The sequence below is a fragment of the Balaenoptera borealis genome (assembly GCF_965194805.1).
Source record: "Balaenoptera borealis genome assembly, chromosome: 7".
NCBI lineage: Eukaryota > Metazoa > Chordata > Mammalia > Artiodactyla > Balaenopteridae > Balaenoptera > Balaenoptera borealis.
In genome coordinates this window covers 42,065,526-42,086,784 of record NC_138864.1, presented here as the reverse complement: position 1 = coordinate 42,086,784, position 21,259 = coordinate 42,065,526, and positions in this window count along the sequence as shown.

Here is a 21,259-nt window from a genome sequence, read left to right as displayed (position 1 = left end):
TGTTTCATTTTTTTCACTAGCGAATATTCCATCTGTACATGGAGGAGTTCTTCTTTGTCCATCCATCTGTTGGTGGACTTTTCGGTTACTTCCATATCTTGGCTATTGTAATACTGTGCAGTGCAGATTTGCCTGCCTGTGTCTTTCCAATTCTCTCTTCTTAGGTTTTACGTCGAGGAGTGGGCCTGCTGGATCATATAGTAGCTCAATGTTTACCTTTTAAGGCACCTCCATTCTGTTCTCATTCGTGGCCCTTTCCAAGTTACGTCCCCTTTGAAGTTGAGGGTATGCATTTCTCCACAACACCTTCAGCATTTATTGTTTGTAGTTTTCTTGCTGATGGTTATTCTGACAAGTGTGAGCTGATACCTCTCTGTGGTTGAATTCGAATGTGCCACATAATCTGTTGAAATTGAGCTTTAAGGCATGTCCTTTTCTATGTTTCAAGCTGTGATTACCCCTTAGTTCTTCAAAGTGTTCTCTTTAAGTATGTGTCATATTTTGAAATGTTTTGGCCTTTACCTCCCTCAAGACATTTTGAGGGCCTGTTTCATTTACAGTTCTGCAGTACTTGTTCCTATGAAGTGACCATTAGCACAGGCTTTAAAGCTGCTTTTGCAGGTAACTGCCAGAGGGCGGCAGCCTTTCTAGGTCCCCCACCCTGGTAACTAGGGAAAAGCCCTTGCGGCCTGTGGTGTTTCTCGGTTATAAATTAGAGTGGAGTGTGCCCGGACAAACCCACACAAGCTGATGTCTCCTTACTTTTGTTGGATTTTTACATTTAATTTTTATTTTTTATTGGAGTAATTTTCCACTGTGTACGTGGACCACTTCTACTTTGTGCATTCCTCGGTTGATGGACATTTTCATTGCTTCCAAGTGTTGGCTATGGTAAATATTGTTGGAGTGCAGGATTGCCAGCCTGTGACTTTTTGATTCTCATTTTCTCAGGTGATAGGCCCAGCAGTGGGTGTGATTGATTGACTGGAAGCACCGTGTTACCCTTTTCAAAGCACCTTCTTTGTGTTTTCATTAGTGGCTCTTACCACGTCCCCCTTAGAATCCAGGGTACGCATTTCTCCACAATCGCTTCAGCATTTATTGTTTGCAGCATTTATGCTAATGGCCCTTCTGGCTGCTGTGAGCTGATAGGTTTTTGTAATTTGGGTTTGCATGTCTTTGAAAATTCGTAAAACTCATCATTTTTCTCCACCGTTTTCTTTTCTGTTAAAAAAAAGGAAACAATTGGGAGTACAATAGAACTCTTGAAATTGTGTTCTTGGAAGGTTGCCCTCTTTTGAAATTTTTGGTCGATTTTCCACCCCAGAATTTTTTTAGAAAGCAGGTGTCTTTTAGCGAACTGCAAGTTTGGTGAATATTTAGTGACCTTTAGCAATGGGTTTAAATCTGCTGTTGTGGGAAGTGGCCTCAAGCAGGCAGCATATCTCCATTCCCATATCTGGGTACTAGGGCAGCAGAGCCTTTCTGGAAGTCGTGTTCCTAGTTTGTAAATTACATTGGAATGTGCATGGAGAAAGCCCCATAAGTATATGTCTCATTATTTCTTCTTGGTTTTAAAATTTTTTTTTAATTGGGGTAAAGCTTAGAATATTGTTTGTCCTAGGTGTACACCATCTGGTTCGTTTGTACATTATAGATGTCTATTCAAGTACAGATCGTCTTCCCATGTAAAATGTTACTGACGGTTCCGCAGACCTCCCTTGCTATATGGTTGGTCTTTTTGAGATATGGATATAATATGTGTTTGTATACATATAGTAACACTAATCTTAATTTATCCATTCCCCCCACCTTTCCTTTTAGATGAGCATAGTTGGTTTTCTAAGTCTGTGAGTGTCTTTCTCTGTGGAAATATGTTCCTTTGTGTCAGTTATTAGATAACGCCTATAAGTGATATCATAGAATATAGGTCTTTTGCTTTCCGACTTACCTCATGTTTCGTGATTATCTCCAGACTCATTTGTGGTGCCTCAGAGAGCAGTGGTTCATTGTTTTCCATGGCTATTATTCCATTGTGTACATGAACCACTTCTTCTTTATCCATTCACCTGTTGTTGGACATTTTGATTGCTCCACTGTCTTGGCTATTGTGAATAAGGCTGCACTGCAGCTTTTGCGGCCTGTGTCTTCTCGATTCTTGTCTTCTCAGGTGAGAGGTCCAATGGTGCGCCTGCTTCATTGAATGGTGCCTGCAGTTATACTTTTAAACACAGCTCCTTTCTGTTCTCATTATTGGCTGTTACCCCTTGACGTCTCACCAGCAGGTAGAGTGTACACAGTTCTCTAAAACCCCTTCAGCATTTATTGTTTGTTGACTTTTTGCTGATGGTAAGTCAACTGGTGTAAGTTGAAACTTTTTGTAGATTAGATTGCATGGGTCTAACACTCCCTGAGGTTGAGCTTTTATCCATTTTCATTTTTTTTACAAGAGCATGAGTAAAACTTAACTCTTCATACTCGCTTCTTGAAACATTTGCCTGTTTTGAATTGTTTTGTCCATTCCTTCCTTCAGCACAATTTTTTAGGGCAGGTGTCCTTTACAGCCCTGAGTCCTTGGGAATGTTAAGTGACCATTAGCTGTGAGTTTAAAGCTGCTCTTGGAGGAAACGGCCACAAGGTGGCAGCATTGCCCCTTTACCATATTTGGTTACTAGGGAAACAGAGCCTTAATGGAAGTGGTGTTGTAGGTTGTAATTTAGAATGGAATGTGCCAGGGAAAAGCCCTTTAAGTTTATGTCTCATTACTTCTTGTTCATATTTGTAGTTTACTTTTTATTTTTTATCCCAGTAAATATGATTACAATGGTTTGTTTGTTCTATTTGTGCAAGATGTGGTTCTTTCACACATATACATGGAACTATTCTTCCTCGCATCCTTTTCCCATGTAGGTTATGACACAATGTTGAGTAGTCTTCTCCTGGTCTTCCGTACGTCTTTGGTGGTTATATATTTCACATGGTTTGTATATCTCTGTTAACCCCAATGTGGCAATGTATCCAATCCTCATCCCTTTCTATTTGGTGAACCATAAGTTTTTTAATGAATCTGTGATTGCCTTTCTCTGTGGAAATATCTTCATTGGTATCAATTTTTAAGTAACTCTTAAAAGTGATATGATAGGATATGTGTCTTTTGCTTTCTCACTTACTACACGTGGCGTGGTTATGTCTAGACTCATCTATGGTGCTGCAAACGGCATTGTTTCATTTTTTTCACTAGCGAATATTCCATCTGTACATGGAGGAGTTCTTCTTTGTCCATCCATCTGTTGGTGGACTTTTCGGTTACTTCCATATCTTGGCTATTGTAATACTGTGCAGTGCAGATTTGCCTGCCTGTGTCTTTCCAATTCTCTCTTCTTAGGTTTTACGTCGAGGAGTGGGCCTGCTGGATCATATAGTAGCTCAATGTTTACCTTTTAAAGCACCTGCATTCTGTTCTCATTCGTGGCCCTTTCCAGGTTACGTCCCCTTTGAAGTTGAGGGTATGCATTTCTCCACAACACCTTCAGCATTTAGTGTTTGTAGTTTTCTTGCTGATGGTTATTCTGACAAGTGTGAGCTGATACCTCTCTGTGGTTGAATTCGAATGTGCCACATAATCTGTTGAAATTGAGCTTTAAGGCATGTCCTTTTCTATTTTTCAAGCTGTGATTACCCCTTAGTTCTTCAAAGTGTTCTCTTTAAGTATGTGTCATATTTTGAAATGTTTTGGCCTTTACCTCCCTCAAGACATTTTGAGGGCCTGTTTCATTTACAGTTCTGCAGTACTTGTTCCTATGAAGTGACCATTAGCACAGGCTTTAAAGCTGCTTTTGCAGGTAACTGCCAGAGGGCGGCAGCCTTTCTAGGTCCCCCACCCTGGTAACTAGGGAAAAGCCCTTGCGGCCTGTGGTGTTTCTCGGTTATAAATTAGAGTGGAGTGTGCCCGGACAAACCCACACAAGCTGATGTCTCCTTACTTTTGTTGGATTTTTACATTTAATTTTTATTTTTTATTGGAGTAATTTTCCACTGTGTACGTGGACCACTTCTACTTTGTGCATTCCTCGGTTGATGGACATTTTCATTGCTTCCAAGTGTTGGCTATGGTAAATATTGTTGGAGTGCAGGATTGCCAGCCTGAGACTTTTCGATTCTCATTTTCTCAGGTGATAGGCCCAGCAGTGGGTTTGACTGATTGACTGGTAGCACCGTGTTTCCCTTTTCAAAGCACCTTCTTTGTGTTTTCATTAGTGGCTCTTACCACGTCCCCCTTAGAATCCAGGGTACGCATTTCTCCACAATCGCTTCAGCATTTATTGTTTGCAGCATTTATGCTAATGGCCCTTCTGGCTGCTGTGAGCTGATAGGTTTTTGTAATTTGGGTTTGCATGTCTTTGAAAATTCGTAAAACTCATCATTTTTCTCCACCGTTTTCTTTTCTGTTAAAAAAAAGGAAACAATTGGGAGTACAATAGAACTCTTGAAATTGTGTTCTTGGAAGGTTGCCCTCTTTTGAAATTTTTGGTCGATTTCCACCCCAGAATTTTTTTAGAAAGCAGGTGTCTTTTAGCGAACTGCAAGTTTGGTGAATATTTAGTGACCTTTAGCAATGGGTTTAAATCTGCTGTTGTGGGAAGTGGCCTCAAGCAGGCAGCATATCTCCATTCCCATATCTGGGTACTAGGGCAGCAGAGCCTTTCTGGAAGTCGTGTTCCTAGTTTGTAAATTACATTGGAATGTGCATGGAGAAAGCCCCATAAGTTTATGTCTCATTATTTCTTCTTGGTTTTAAATTTTTTTTTTTAATTGGGGTAAAGCTTAGAATATTGTTTGTCCTAGGTGTACACAATCTGGTTCGTTTGTACATTATATATGTCTTTTCAAGTACAGATCCTCTTCCCATGTAAAATGTTACTGAGGGTTCCGCAGACCTCCCTTGCTATATGGTTGGTCTTTTTGAGATATGTATATAATATGTGTTTGTATACATATAGTAACACTAATCTTAATTTATCCATTCCCCCCACCTTTCCTTTTAGATGAGCATAGTTGGTTTTCTAAGTCTGTGAGTGTCTATCTCTGTGGAAATATGTTCCTTTGTGTCAGTTATTAGAAAACGCCTATAAGTGATATCATAGAATATAGGTCTTTTGCTTTCCGACTTACCTCATGTTTTGTGATTATCTCCAGACTCATTTGTGGTGCCTCAGAGAGCAGTGGTTCATTGTTTTCCATGGCTATTATTCCATTGTGTACATGAACCACTTCTTCTTTATCCATTCACCTGTTGTTGGACATTTTGATTGCTCCACTGTCTTGGCTATTGTGAATAAGGCTGCACTGCAGCTTTTGCGGCCTGTGTCTTCTCGATTCTTGTCTTCTCAGGTGAGAGGTCCAATGGTGCGCCTGCTGCATTGAATGGTGCCTGCAGTTATACTTTTAAACACAGCTCCTTTCTGTTCTCATTATTGGCTGTTACCCCTTCACGTCTCACCAGCAGGTAGCGTGTACACAGTTCTCTAAAACCCCTTCAGCATTTATTGTTTGTTGACTTTTTGCTGATGGTAAGTCAACTGGTGTAAGTTGAAACTTTTTGTAGATTAGATTGCATGGGTCTAACACTCCCTGAGGTTGAGCTTTTATCCATTTTCCTTTTTTTATAAGAGCGTGAGTAAAACTTAACTCTTCATACTCGCTTCTTGAAACATTTGCCTGTTTTGAATTGTTTTGTCCATTCCTTCCTTCAGCACAATTTTTTAGGGCAGGTGTCCTTTACAGCCCTGAGTCCTTGGGAATGTTAAGTGACCATTAGCTGTGAGTTTAAAGCTGCTCTTGGAGGAAACGGCCACAAGGTGGCAGCATTGCCCCTTTACCATATTTGGTTACTAGGGAAACAGAGCCTTAATGGAAGTGGTGTTGTAGGTTGTAATTTAGAATGGAATGTGCCAGGGAAAAGCCCTTTAAGTTTATGTCTCATTACTTCTTGTTCATATTTGTAGTTTACTTTTTATTTTTTATCCCAGTAAATATGATTACAATGGTTTGTTTGTTCTATTTGTGCAAGATGTGGTTCTTTCACACATATACATGGAACTATTCTTCCTCGCATCCTTTTCCCATGTAGGTTATGACACAATGTTGAGTAGTCTTCTCCTGGTCTTCCGTACGTCTTTGGTGGTTATATATTTCACATGGTTTGTATATCTCTGTTAACCCCAATGTGGCAATGTATCCAATCCTCATCCCTTTCTATTTGGTGAACCATAAGTTTTTTAATGAATCTGTGATTGCCTTTCTCTGTGGAAATATCTTCACTGGTATCAATTTTTAAGTAACTCTTAAATATGATATGATAGGATATGTGTCTTTTGCTTTCTCACTTACTACACGTGGCGTGATTACGTCTAGACTCATCTATGGTGCTGCAAACGGCATTGTTTCATTTTTTTCACTAGCGAATATTCCATCTGTACATGGAGGAGTTCTTCTTTGTCCATCCATCTGTTGGTGGACTTTTCGGTTACTTCCATATCTTGGCTATTGTAATACTGTGCAGTGCAGATTTGCCTGCCTGTGTCTTTCCAATTCTCTCTTCTTAGGTTTTACGTCGAGGAGTGGGCCTGCTGGATCATATAGTAGCTCAATGTTTACCTTTTAAGGCACCTCCATTCTGTTCTCATTCGTGGCCCTTTCCAAGTTACGTCCCCTTTGAAGTTGAGGGTATGCATTTCTCCACAACACCTTCAGCATTTATTGTTTGTAGTTTTCTTGCTGATGGTTATTCTGACAAGTGTGAGCTGATACCTCTCTGTGGTTGAATTCGAATGTGCCACATAATCTGTTGAAATTGAGCTTTAAGGCATGTCCTTTTCTATGTTTCAAGCTGTGATTACCCCTTAGTTCTTCAAAGTGTTCTCTTTAAGTATGTGTCATATTTTGAAATGTTTTGGCCTTTACCTCCCTCAAGACATTTTGAGGGCCTGTTTCATTTACATTTCTGCAGTACTTGTTCCTATGAAGTGACCATTAGCACAGGCTTTAAAGCTGCTTTTGCAGGTAACTGCCAGAGGGCGGCAGCCTTTCTATGTCCCCCACCCTGGTAACTAGGGAAAAGCCCTTGCGGCCTGTGGTGTTTCTCGGTTATAAATTAGAGTGGAGTGTGCCCGGACAAACCCACACAAGCTGATGTCTCCTTACTTTTGTTGGATTTTTACATTTAATTTTTATTTTTTATTGGAGTAAGTTTCCACTGTGTACGTGGACCACTTCTACTTTGTGCATTCCTCGGTTGATGGACATTTTCATTGCTTCCAAGTGTTGGCTATGGTAAATATTGTTGGAGTGCAGGATTGCCAGCCTGTGACTTTTTGATTCTCATTTTCTCAGGTGATAGGCCCAGCAGTGGGTGTGATTGATTGACTGGAAGCACCGTGTTACCCTTTTCAAAGCACCTTCTTTGTGTTTTCATTAGTGGCTCTTACCACGTCCCCCTTAGAATCCAGGGTACGCATTTCTCCACAATCGCTTCAGCATTTATTGTTTGCAGCATTTATGCTAATGGCCCTTCTGGCTGCTGTGAGCTGATAGGTTTTTGTAATTTGGGTTTGCATGTCTTTGAAAATTCGTAAAACTCATCATTTTTCTCCACCGTTTTCTTTTCTGTTAAAAAAAAGGAAACAATTGGGAGTACAATAGAACTCTTGAAATTGTGTTCTTGGAAGGTTGCCCTCTTTTGAAATTTTTGGTCGATTTTCCACTCCAGAATTTTTTTAGAAAGCAGGTGTCTTTTAGCGAACTGCAAGTTTGGTGAATATTTAGTGACCTTTAGCAATGGGTTTAAATCTGCTGTTGTGGGAAGTGGCCTCAAGCAGGCAGCATATCTCCATTCCCATATCTGGGTACTAGGGCAGCAGAGCCTTTCTGGAAGTCGTGTTCCTAGTTTGTAAATTACATTGGAATGTGCATGGAGAAAGCCCCATAAGTATATGTCTCATTATTTCTTCTTGGTTTTAAAATTTTTTTTTAATTGGGGTAAAGCTTAGAATATTGTTTGTCCTAGGTGTACACCATCTGGTTCGTTTGTACATTATAGATGTCTATTCAAGTACAGATCGTCTTCCCATGTAAAATGTTACTGACGGTTCCGCAGACCTCCCTTGCTATATGGTTGGTCTTTTTGAGATATGGATATAATATGTGTTTGTATACATATAGTAACACTAATCTTAATTTATCCATTCCCCCCACCTTTCCTTTTAGATGAGCATAGTTGGTTTTCTAAGTCTGTGAGTGTCTTTCTCTGTGGAAATATGTTCCTTTGTGTCAGTTATTAGATAACGCCTATAAGTGATATCATAGAATATAGGTCTTTTGCTTTCCGACTTACCTCATGTTTCGTGATTATCTCCAGACTCATTTGTGGTGCCTCAGAGAGCAGTGGTTCATTGTTTTCCATGGCTATTATTCCATTGTGTACATGGACCACTTCTTCTTTATCCATTCACCTGTTGTTGGACATTTTGATTGCTCCACTGTCTTGGCTATTGTGAATAAGGCTGCACTGCAGCTTTTGCGGCCTGTGTCTTCTCGATTCTTGTCTTCTCAGGTGAGAGGTCCAATGGTGCGCCTGCTGCATTGAATGGTGCCTGCAGTTTTACTTTTAAACACAGCTCCTTTCTGTTCTCATTATTGGCTGTTACCCCTTCACGTCTCACCAGCAGGTAGCGTGTACACAGTTCTCTAAAACCCCTTCAGCATTTATTGTTTGTTGACTTTTTGCTGATGGTAAGTCAACTGGTGTAAGTTGAAACTTTTTGTAGATTAGATTGCATGGGTCTAACACTCCCTGAGGTTGAGCTTTTATCCATTTTCCTTTTTTTTTAAAAGAGCGTGAGTAAAACTTAACTCTTCATACTCTCTTCTTGAAACATTTGCCTGTTTTGAATTGTTTTGTCCATTCCCTCCTTCAGCACAATTTTTTTAGGGCAGGTGTCCTTTACAGCCCTGAGTCCTTGGGAATGTTAAGTGACCATTAGCTGTGAGTTTAAAGCTGTTCTTGCAGGAAACGGCCACAAGGTGGCAGCATTTCCCCTTTACCATATTTGGTTACTAGGGAAACAGAGCCTTAATGGAAGTGGTGTTGTAGGTTGTAAATTAGAATGGAATGTGCCAGGGAAAAGCCCTTTAAGTTTATGTCTCATTACTTCTTGTTCATATTTGTAGTTTACTTTTTATTTTTTATCCCAGTAAATATGATTACAATGGTTTGTTTGTTCTAGGTGTGCAAGATGTGGTTCTTTCACACATATACATGTAACTATTCTTCCTCGCATCCTTTTCCCATGTAGGTTATGACACAATGTTGAGTAGTCTTCTCCTGGTCTTCCGTACGTCTTTGGTGGTTATATATTTCACATGGTTTGTATATCTCTGTTAACCCCAATGTGGCAATGTATCCAATCCTCATCCCTTTCTATTTGGTGAACCATAAGTTTTTTAATGAATCTGTGATTGCCTTTCTCTGTGGAAATATCTTCACTGGTATCAATTTTTAAGTAACTCTTAAATATGATATGATAGGATATGTGTCTTTTGCTTTCTCACTTACTACACGTGGCGTGATTACGTCTAGACTCATCTATGGTGCTGCAAACGGCATTGTTTCATTTTTTTCACTAGCGAATATTCCATCTGTACATGGAGGAGTTCTTCTTTGTCCACCCATCTGTTGGTGGACTTTTTGGTTACTTCCATATCTTGGCTATTGTAATACTGTGCAGTGCAGATTTGCCTGCCTGTGTCTTTCCAATTCTCTCTTCTTAGGTTTTACGTCGAGGAGTGGGCCTGCTGGATCATATAGTAGCTCAATGTTTACCTTTTTAAGGCACCTCCATTCTGTTCTCATTCGTGGCCCTTTCCAAGTTATGTCCCCTTTGAAGTTGAGGGTATGCATTTCTCCACAACACTTTCAGCATTTACTGTTTGTAGTTTTCTTGCTGATGGTTATTCTGACAAGTGTGAGCTGATACCTCTCTGTGGTTGAATTCGAATGTGCCACATAATCTGTTGAAATTGAGCTTTAAGGCATGTCCTTTTCTATTTTTCAAGCTGTGATTACCCCTTAGTTCTTCAAAGTGTTCTCTTTAAGTATGTGTCATATTTTGAAATGTTTTGGCCTTTACCTCCCTCAAGACATTTTGAGGGCCTGTTTCATTTACAGTTCTGCAGTACTTGTTCCTATGAAGTGACCATTAGCACAGGCTTTAAAGCTGCTTTTGCAGGTAACTGCCAGAGGGCGGCAGCCTTTCTAGGTCCCCCACCCTGGTAACTAGGGAAAAGCCCTTGCGGCCTGTGGTGTTTCTCGGTTATAAATTAGAGTGGAGTGTGCCCGGACAAACCCACACCAGCTGATGTCTCCTTACTTTTGTTGGATTTTTACATTTAATTTTTATTTTTTATTGGAGTAATTTTCCACTGTGTACGTGGACCACTTCTACTTTGTGCATTCCTCGGTTGATGGACATTTTCTTTGCTTCCAAGTGTTGGCTATGGTAAATATTGTTGGAGTGCAGGATTGCCAGCCTGTGACTTTTCGATTCTCATTTTCTCAGGTGATAGGCCCAGCAGTGGGTGTGATTGATTGACTGGTAGCACCGTGTTTCCCTTTTCAAAGCACCTTCTTTGTGTTTTCATTAGTGGCTCTTACCACGTCCCCCTTAGAATCCAGGGTACGCATTTCTCCACAATCGCTTCAGCATTTATTGTTTGCAGCATTTATGCTAATGGCCCTTCTGGCTGCTGTGAGCTGATAGGTTTTTGTAATTTGGGTTTGCATGTCTTTGAAAATTCGTAAAACTCATCATTTTTCTCCACCGTTTTCTTTTCTGTTAAAAAAAAGGAAACAATTGGGAGTACAATAGAACTCTTGAAATTGTGTTCTTGGAAGGTTGCCCTCTTTTGAAATTTTTGGTCGATTTCCACCCCAGAATTTTTTTAGAAAGCAGGTGTCTTTTAGCGAACTGCAAGTTTGGTGAATATTTAGTGACCTTTAGCAATGGGTTTAAATCTGCTGTTGTGGGAAGTGGCCTCAAGCAGGCAGCATATCTCCATTCCCATATCTGGGTACTAGGGCAGCAGAGCCTTTCTGGAAGTCGTGTTCCTAGTTTGTAAATTACATTGGAATGTGCATGGAGAAAGCCCCATAAGTTTATGTCTCATTATTTCTTCTTGGTTTTAAATTTTTTTTTTTAATTGGGGTAAAGCTTAGAATATTGTTTGTCCTAGGTGTACACAATCTGGTTCGTTTGTACATTATATATGTCTCTTCAAGTACAGATCCTCTTCCCATGTAAAATGTTACTGAGGGTTCCGCAGACCTCCCTTGCTATATGGTTGGTCTTTTTGAGATATGTATATAATATGTGTTTGTATACATATAGTAACACTAATCTTAATTTATCCATTCCCCCCACCTTTCCTTTTAGATGAGCATAGTTGGTTTTCTAAGTCTGTGAGTGTCTTTCTCTGTGGAAATATGTTCCTTTGTGTCAGTTATTAGAAAACGCCTATAAGTGATATCATAGAATATAGGTCTTTTGCTTTCCGACTTACCTCATGTTTCGTGATTATCTCCAGACTCATTTGTGGTGCCTCAGAGAGCAGTGGTTCATTGTTTTCCATGGCTATTATTCCATTGTGTACATGAACCACTTCTTCTTTATCCATTCACCTGTTGTTGGACATTTTGATTGCTCCACTGTCTTGGCTATTGTGAATAAGGCTGCACTGCAGCTTTTGCGGCCTGTGTCTTCTCGATTCTTGTCTTCTCAGGTGAGAGGTCCAATGGTGCGCCTGCTGCATTGAATGGTGCCTGCAGTTATACTTTTAAACACAGCTCCTTTCTGTTCTCATTATTGGCTGTTACCCCTTCACGTCTCACCAGCAGGTAGCGTGTACACAGTTCTCTAAAACCCCTTCAGCATTTATTGTTTGTTGACTTTTTGCTGATGGTAAGTCAACTGGTGTAAGTTGAAACTTTTTGTAGATTAGATTGCATGGGTCTAACACTCCCTGAGGTTGAGCTTTTATCCATTTTCCTTTTTTTATAAGAGCGTGAGTAAAACTTAACTCTTCATACTCGCTTCTTGAAACATTTGCCTGTTTTGAATTGTTTTGTCCATTCCTTCCTTCAGCACAATTTTTTAGGGCAGGTGTCCTTTACAGCCCTGAGTCCTTGGGAATGTTAAGTGACCATTAGCTGTGAGTTTAAAGCTGCTCTTGGAGGAAACGGCCACAAGGTGGCAGCATTGCCCCTTTACCATATTTGGTTACTAGGGAAACAGAGCCTTAATGGAAGTGGTGTTGTAGGTTGTAATTTAGAATGGAATGTGCCAGGGAAAAGCCCTTTAAGTTTATGTCTCATTACTTCTTGTTCATATTTGTAGTTTACTTTTTATTTTTTATCCCAGTAAATATGATTACAATGGTTTGTTTGTTCTAGGTGTGCAAGATGTGGTTCTTTCACACATATACATGTAACTATTCTTCCTCGCATCCTTTTCCCATGTAGGTTATGACACAATGTTGAGTAGTCTTCTCCTGGTCTTCCGTACGTCTTTGGTGGTTATATATTTCACATGGTTTGTATATCTCTGTTAACCCCAATGTGGCAATGTATCCAATCCTCATCCCTTTCTATTTGGTGAACCATAAGTTTTTTAATGAATCTGTGATTGCCTTTCTCTGTGGAAATATCTTCACTGGTATCAATTTTTAAGTAACTCTTAAATATGATATGATAGGATATGTGTCTTTTGCTTTCTCACTTACTACACGTGGCGTGATTACGTCTAGACTCATCTATGGTGCTGCAAACGGCATTGTTTCATTTTTTTCACTAGCGAATATTCCATCTGTACATGGAGGAGTTCTTCTTTGTCCATCCATCTGTTGGTGGACTTTTCGGTTACTTCCATATCTTGGCTATTGTAATACTGTGCAGTGCAGATTTGCCTGCCTGTGTCTTTCCAATTCTCTCTTCTTAAGTTTTACGTCGAGGAGTGGGCCTGCTGGATCATATAGTAGCTCAATGTTTACCTTTTAAGGCACCTCCATTCTGTTCTCATTCGTGGCCCTTTCCAAGTTACGTCCCCTTTGAAGTTGAGGGTATGCATTTCTCCACAACACCTTCAGCATTTATTGTTTGTAGTTTTCTTGCTGATGGTTATTCTGACAAGTGTGAGCTGATACCTCTCTGTGGTTGAATTCGAATGTGCCACATAATCTGTTGAAATTGAGCTTTAAGGCATGTCCTTTTCTATGTTTCAAGCTGTGATTACCCCTTAGTTCTTCAAAGTGTTCTCTTTAAGTATGTGTCATATTTTGAAATGTTTTGGCCTTTACCTCCCTCAAGACATTTTGAGGGCCTGTTTCATTTACAGTTCTGCAGTACTTGTTCCTATGAAGTGACCATTAGCACAGGCTTTAAAGCTGCTTTTGCAGGTAACTGCCAGAGGGCGGCAGCCTTTCTAGGTCCCCCACCCTGGTAACTAGGGAAAAGCCCTTGCGGCCTGTGGTGTTTCTCGGTTATAAATTAGAGTGGAGTGTGCCCGGACAAACCCACACCAGCTGATGTCTCCTTACTTTTGTTGGATTTTTACATTTAATTTTTATTTTTTATTGGAGTAATTTTCCACTGTGTACGTGGACCACTTCTACTTTGTGCATTCCTCGGTTGATGGACATTTTCATTGCTTCCAAGTGTTGGCTATGGTAAATATTGTTGGAGTGCAGGATTGCCAGCCTGTGACTTTTCGATTCTCATTTTCTCAGGTGATAGGCCCAGCAGTGGGTGTGACTGATTGACTGGTAGCACCGTGTTTCCCTTTTCAAAGCACCTTCTTTGTGTTTTCATTAGTGGCTCTTACCACGTCCCCCTTAGAATCCAGGGTACGCATTTCTCCACAATCGCTTCAGCATTTATTGTTTGCAGCATTTATGCTAATGGCCCTTCTGGCTGCTGTGAGCTGATAGGTTTTTGTAATTTGGGTTTGCATGTCTTTGAAAATTCGTAAAACTCATCATTTTTCTCCACCGTTTTCTTTTCTGTTAAAAAAAAGGAAACAATTGGGAGTACAATAGAACTCTTGAAATTGTGTTCTTGGAAGGTTGCCCTCTTTTGAAATTTTTGGTCGATTTTCCACTCCAGAATTTTTTTAGAAAGCAGGTGTCTTTTAGCGAACTGCAAGTTTGGTGAATATTTAGTGACCTTTAGCAATGGGTTTAAATCTGCTGTTGTGGGAAGTGGCCTCAAGCAGGCAGCATATCTCCATTCCCATATCTGGGTACTAGGGCAGCAGAGCCTTTCTGGAAGTCGTGTTCCTAGTTTGTAAATTACATTGGAATGTGCATGGAGAAAGCCCCATAAGTATATGTCTCATTATTTCTTCTTGGTTTTAAAATTTTTTTTTAATTGGGGTAAAGCTTAGAATATTGTTTGTCCTAGGTGTACACCATCTGGTTCGTTTGTACATTATAGATGTCTATTCAAGTACAGATCGTCTTCCCATGTAAAATGTTACTGACGGTTCCGCAGACCTCCCTTGCTATATGGTTGGTCTTTTTGAGATATGGATATAATATGTGTTTGTATACATATAGTAACACTAATCTTAATTTATCCATTCCCCCCACCTTTCCTTTTAGATGAGCATAGTTGGTTTTCTAAGTCTGTGAGTGTCTTTCTCTGTGGAAATATGTTCCTTTGTGTCAGTTATTAGATAACGCCTATAAGTGATATCATAGAATATAGGTCTTTTGCTTTCCGACTTACCTCATGTTTCGTGATTATCTCCAGACTCATTTGTGGTGCCTCAGAGAGCAGTGGTTCATTGTTTTCCATGGCTATTATTCCATTGTGTACATGGACCACTTCTTCTTTATCCATTCACCTGTTGTTGGACATTTTGATTGCTCCACTGTCTTGGCTATTGTGAATAAGGCTGCACTGCAGCTTTTGCGGCCTGTGTCTTCTCGATTCTTGTCTTCTCAGGTGAGAGGTCCAATGGTGCGCCTGCTGCATTGAATGGTGCCTGCAGTTTTACTTTTAAACACAGCTCCTTTCTGTTCTCATTATTGGCTGTTACCCCTTCACGTCTCACCAGCAGGTAGCGTGTACACAGTTCTCTAAAACCCCTTCAGCATTTATTGTTTGTTGACTTTTTGCTGATGGTAAGTCAACTGGTGTAAGTTGAAACTTTTTGTAGATTAGATTGCATGGGTCTAACACTCCCTGAGGTTGAGCTTTTATCCATTTTCCTTTTTTTTTAAAAGAGCGTGAGTAAAACTTAACTCTTCATACTCTCTTCTTGAAACATTTGCCTGTTTTGAATTGTTTTGTCCATTCCCTCCTTCAGCACAATTTTTTTAGGGCAGGTGTCCTTTACAGCCCTGAGTCCTTGGGAATGTTAAGTGACCATTAGCTGTGAGTTTAAAGCTGTTCTTGCAGGAAACGGCCACAAGGTGGCAGCATTTCCCCTTTACCATATTTGGTTACTAGGGAAACAGAGCCTTAATGGAAGTGGTGTTGTAGGTTGTAAATTAGAATGGAATGTGCCAGGGAAAAGCCCTTTAAGTTTATGTCTCATTACTTCTTGTTCATATTTGTAGTTTACTTTTTATTTTTTATCCCAGTAAATATGATTACAATGGTTTGTTTGTTCTAGGTGTGCAAGATGTGGTTCTTTCACACATATACATGTAACTATTCTTCCTCGCATCCTTTTCCCATGTAGGTTATGACACAATGTTGAGTAGTCTTCTCCTGGTCTTCCGTACGTCTTTGGTGGTTATATATTTCACATGGTTTGTATATCTCTGTTAACCCCAATGTGGCAATGTATCCAATCCTCATCCCTTTCTATTTGGTGAACCATAAGTTTTTTAATGAATCTGTGATTGCCTTTCTCTGTGGAAATATCTTCACTGGTATCAATTTTTAAGTAACTCTTAAATATGATATGATAGGATATGTGTCTTTTGCTTTCTCACTTACTACACGTGGCGTGATTACGTCTAGACTCATCTATGGTGCTGCAAACGGCATTGTTTCATTTTTTTCACTAGCGAATATTCCATCTGTACATGGAGGAGTTCTTCTTTGTCCACCCATCTGTTGGTGGACTTTTTGGTTACTTCCATATCTTGGCTATTGTAATACTGTGCAGTGCAGATTTGCCTGCCTGTGTCTTTCCAATTCTCTCTTCTTAGGTTTTACGTCGAGGAGTGGGCCTGCTGGATCATATAGTAGCTCAATGTTTACCTTTTTAAGGCACCTCCATTCTGTTCTCATTCGTGGCCCTTTCCAAGTTACGTCCCCTTTGAAGTTGAGGGTATGCATTTCTCCACAACACTTTCAGCATTTACTGTTTGTAGTTTTCTTGCTGATGGTTATTCTGACAAGTGTGAGCTGATACCTCTCTGTGGTTGAATTCGAATGTGCCACATAATCTGTTGAAATTGAGCTTTAAGGCATGTCCTTTTCTATTTTTCAAGCTGTGATTACCCCTTAGTTCTTCAAAGTGTTCTCTTTAAGTATGTGTCATATTTTGAAATGTTTTGGCCTTTACCTCCCTCAAGACATTTTGAGGGCCTGTTTCATTTACAGTTCTGCAGTACTTGTTCCTATGAAGTGACCATTAGCACAGGCTTTAAAGCTGCTTTTGCAGGTAACTGCCAGAGGGCGGCAGCCTTTCTAGGTCCCCCACCCTGGTAACTAGGGAAAAGCCCTTGCGGCCTGTGGTGTTTCTCGGTTATAAATTAGAGTGGAGTGTGCCCGGACAAACCCACACAAGCTGATGTCTCCTTACTTTTGTTGGATTTTTACATTTAATTTTTATTTTTTATTGGAGTAATTTTCCACTGTGTACGTGGACCACTTCTACTTTGTGCATTCCTCGGTTGATGGACATTTTCATTGCTTCCAAGTGTTGGCTATGGTAAATATTGTTGGAGTGCAGGATTGCCAGCCTGTGACTTTTCGATTCTCATTTTCTCAGGTGATAGGCCCAGCAGTGGGTGTGACTGATTGACTGGTAGCACCGTGTTTCCCTTTTCAAAGCACCTTCTTTGTGTTTTCATTAGTGGCTCTTACCACGTCCCCCTTAGAATCCAGGGTACGCATTTCTCCACAATCGCCTCAGCATTTATTGTTTGCAGCATTTATGCTAATGGCCCTTCTGGCTGCTGTGAGCTGATAGGTTTTTGTAATTTGGGTTTGCATGTCTTTGAAAATTCGTAAAACTCATCATTTTTCTCCACCGTTTTCTTTTCTGTTAAAAAAAAGGAAACAATTGGGAGTACAATAGAACTCTTGAAATTGTGTTCTTGGAAGGTTGCCCTCTTTTGAAATTTTTGGTCGATTTCCACCCCAGAATTTTTTTAGAAAGCAGGTGTCTTTTAGCGAACTGCAAGTTTGGTGAATATTTAGTGACCTTTAGCAATGGGTTTAAATCTGCTGTTGTGGGAAGTGGCCTCAAGCAGGCAGCATATCTCCATTCCCATATCTGGGTACTAGGGCAGCAGAGCCTTTCTGGAAGTCGTGTTCCTAGTTTGTAAATTACATTGGAATGTGCATGGAGAAAGCCCCATAAGTTTATGTCTCATTATTTCTTCTTGGTTTTAAAATTTTTTTTTAATTGGGGTAAAGCTTAGAATATTGTTTGTCCTAGGTGTACACCATCTGGTTCGTTTGTACATTATAGATGTCTATTCAAGTACAGATCGTCTTCCCATGTAAAATGTTACTGACGGTTCCGCAGACCTCCCTTGCTATATGGTTGGTCTTTTTGAGATATGGATATAATATGTGTTTGTATACATATAGTAACACTAATCTTAATTTATCCATTACCCCCACCTTTCCTTTTAGATTAGCATAGTTGGTTTTCTAAGTCTGTGAGTGTCTTTCTCTGTGGAAATATGTTCCTTTGTGTCAGTTATTAGAAAACGCCTATAAGTGATATCATAGAATATAGGTCTTTTGCTTTCCGACTTACCTCATGTTTCGTGATTATCTCCAGACTCATTTGTGGTGCCTCAGAGAGCAGTGGTTCATTGTTTTCCATGGCTATTATTCCATTGTGTACATGAACCACTTCTTCTTTATCCATTCACCTGTTGTTGGACATTTTGATTGCTCCACTGTCTTGGCTATTGTGAATAAGGCTGCACTGCAGCTTTTGCGGCCTGTGTCTTCTCGATTCTTGTCTTCTCAGGTGAGAGGTCCAATGGTGCGCCTGCTGCATTGAATGGTGCCTGCAGTTATACTTTTAAACACAGCTCCTTTCTGTTCTCATTATTGGCTGTTACCCCTTCACGTCTCACCAGCAGGTAGCGTGTACACAGTTCTCTAAAACCCCTTCAGCATTTATTGTTTGTTGACTTTTTGCTGATGGTAAGTCAACTGGTGTAAGTTGAAACTTTTTGTAGATTAGATTGCATGGGTCTAACACTCCCTGAGGTTGAGCTTTTATCCATTTTCCTTTTTTTATAAGAGCGTGAGTAAAACTTAACTCTTCATACTCGCTTCTTGAAACATTTGCCTGTTTTGAATTGTTTTGTCCATTCCTTCCTTCAGCACAATTTTTTAGGGCAGGTGTCCTTTACAGCCCTGAGTCCTTGGGAATGTTAAGTGACCATTAGCTGTGAGTTTAAAGCTGCTCTTGGAGGAAACGGCCACAAGGTGGCAGCATTGCCCCTTTACCATATTTGGTTACTAGGGAAACAGAGCCTTAATGGAAGTGGTGTTGTAGGTTGTAATTTAGAATGGAATGTGCCAGGGAAAAGCCCTTTAAGTTTATGTCTCATTACTTCTTGTTCATATTTGTAGTTTACTTTTTATTTTTTATCCCAGTAAATATGATTACAATGGTTTGTTTGTTCTAGGTGTGCAAGATGTGGTTCTTTCACACATATACATGTAACTATTCTTCCTCGCATCCTTTTCCCATGTAGGTTATGACACAATGTTGAGTAGTCTTCTCCTGGTCTTCCGTACGTCTTTGGTGGTTATATATTTCACATGGTTTGTATATCTCTGTTAACCCCAATGTGGCAATGTATCCAATCCTCATCCCTTTCTATTTGGTGAACCATAAGTTTTTTAATGAATCTGTGATTGCCTTTCTCTGTGGAAATATCTTCACTGGTATCAATTTTTAAGTAACTCTTAAATATGATATGATAGGATATGTGTCTTTTGCTTTCTCACTTACTACACGTGGCGTGATTACGTCTAGACTCATCTATGGTGCTGCAAATGGCATTGTTTCATTTTTTTCACTAGCGAATATTCCATCTGTACATGGAGGAGTTCTTCTTTGTCCATCCATCTGTTGGTGGACTTTTCGGTTACTTCCATATCTTGGCTATTGTAATACTGTGCAGTGCAGATTTGCCTGCCTGTGTCTTTCCAATTCTCTCTTCTTAGGTTTTACGTCGAGGAGTGGGCCTGCTGGATCATATAGTAGCTCAATGTTTACCTTTTAAGGCACCTCCATTCTGTTCTCATTCGTGGCCCTTTCCAAGTTACGTCCCCTTTGAAGTTGAGGGTATGCATTTCTCCACAACACCTTCAGCATTTATTGTTTGTAGTTTTCTTGCTGATGGTTATTCTGACAAGTGTGAGCTGATACCTCTCTGTGGTTGAATTCGAATGTGCCACATAATCTGTTGAAATTGAGCTTTAAGGCATGTCCTTTTCTATGTTTCAAGCTGTGATTACCCCTTAGTTCTTCAAAGTGTTCTCTTTAAGTATGTGTCATATTTTGAAATGTTTTGGCCTTTACCTCCCTCAAGACATTTTGAGGGCCTGTTTCATTTACATTTCTGCAGTACTTGTTCCTATGAAGTGACCATTAGCACAGGCTTTAAAGCTGCTTTTGCAGGTAACTGCCAGAGGGCGGCAGCCTTTCTATGTCCCCCACCCTGGTAACTAGGGAAAAGCCCTTGCGGCCTGTGGTGTTTCTCGGTTATAAATTAGAGTGGAGTGTGCCCGGACAAACCCACACAAGCTGATGTCTCCTTACTTTTGTTGGATTTTTACATTTAATTTTTATTTTTTATTGGAGTAAGTTTCCACTGTGTACGTGGACCACTTCTACTTTGTGCATTCCTCGGTTGATGGACATTTTCATTGCTTCCAAGTGTTGGCTATGGTAAATATTGTTGGAGTGCAGGATTGCCAGCCTGTGACTTTTTGATTCTCATTTTCTCAGGTGATAGGCCCAGCAGTGGGTGTGATTGATTGACTGGAAGCACCGTGTTACCCTTTTCAAAGCACCTTCTTTGTGTTTTCATTAGTGGCTCTTACCACGTCCCCCTTAGAATCCAGGGTACGCATTTCTCCACAATCGCTTCAGCATTTATTGTTTGCAGCATTTATGCTAATGGCCCTTCTGGCTGCTGTGAGCTGATAGGTTTTTGTAATTTGGGTTTGCATGTCTTTGAAAATTCGTAAAACTCATCATTTTTCTCCACCGTTTTCTTTTCTGTTAAAAAAAAGGAAACAATTGGGAGTACAATAGAACTCTTGAAATTGTGTTCTTGGAAGGTTGCCCTCTTTTGAAATTTTTGGTCGATTTTCCACTCCAGAATTTTTTTAGAAAGCAGGTGTCTTTTAGCGAACTGCAAGTTTGGTGAATATTTAGTGACCTTTAGCAATGGGTTTAAATCTGCTGTTGTGGGAAGTGGCCTCAAGCAGGCAGCATATCTCCATTCCCATATCTGGGTACTAGGGCAGCAGAGCCTTTCTGGAAGTCGTGTTCCTAGTTTGTAAATTACATTGGAATGTGCATGGAGAAAGCCCCATAAGTATATGTCTCATTATTTCTTCTTGGTTTTAAAATTTTTTTTTAATTGGGGTAAAGCTTAGAATATTGTTTGTCCTAGGTGTACACCATCTGGTTCGTTTGTACATTATAGATGTCTATTCAAGTACAGATCGTCTTCCCATGTAAAATGTTACTGACGGTTCCGCAGACCTCCCTTGCTATATGGTTGGTCTTTTTGAGATATGGATATAATATGTGTTTGTATACATATAGTAACACTAATCTTAATTTATCCATTCCCCCCACCTTTCCTTTTAGATGAGCATAGTTGGTTTTCTAAGTCTGTGAGTGTCTTTCTCTGTGGAAATATGTTCCTTTGTGTCAGTTATTAGATAACGCCTATAAGTGATATCATAGAATATAGG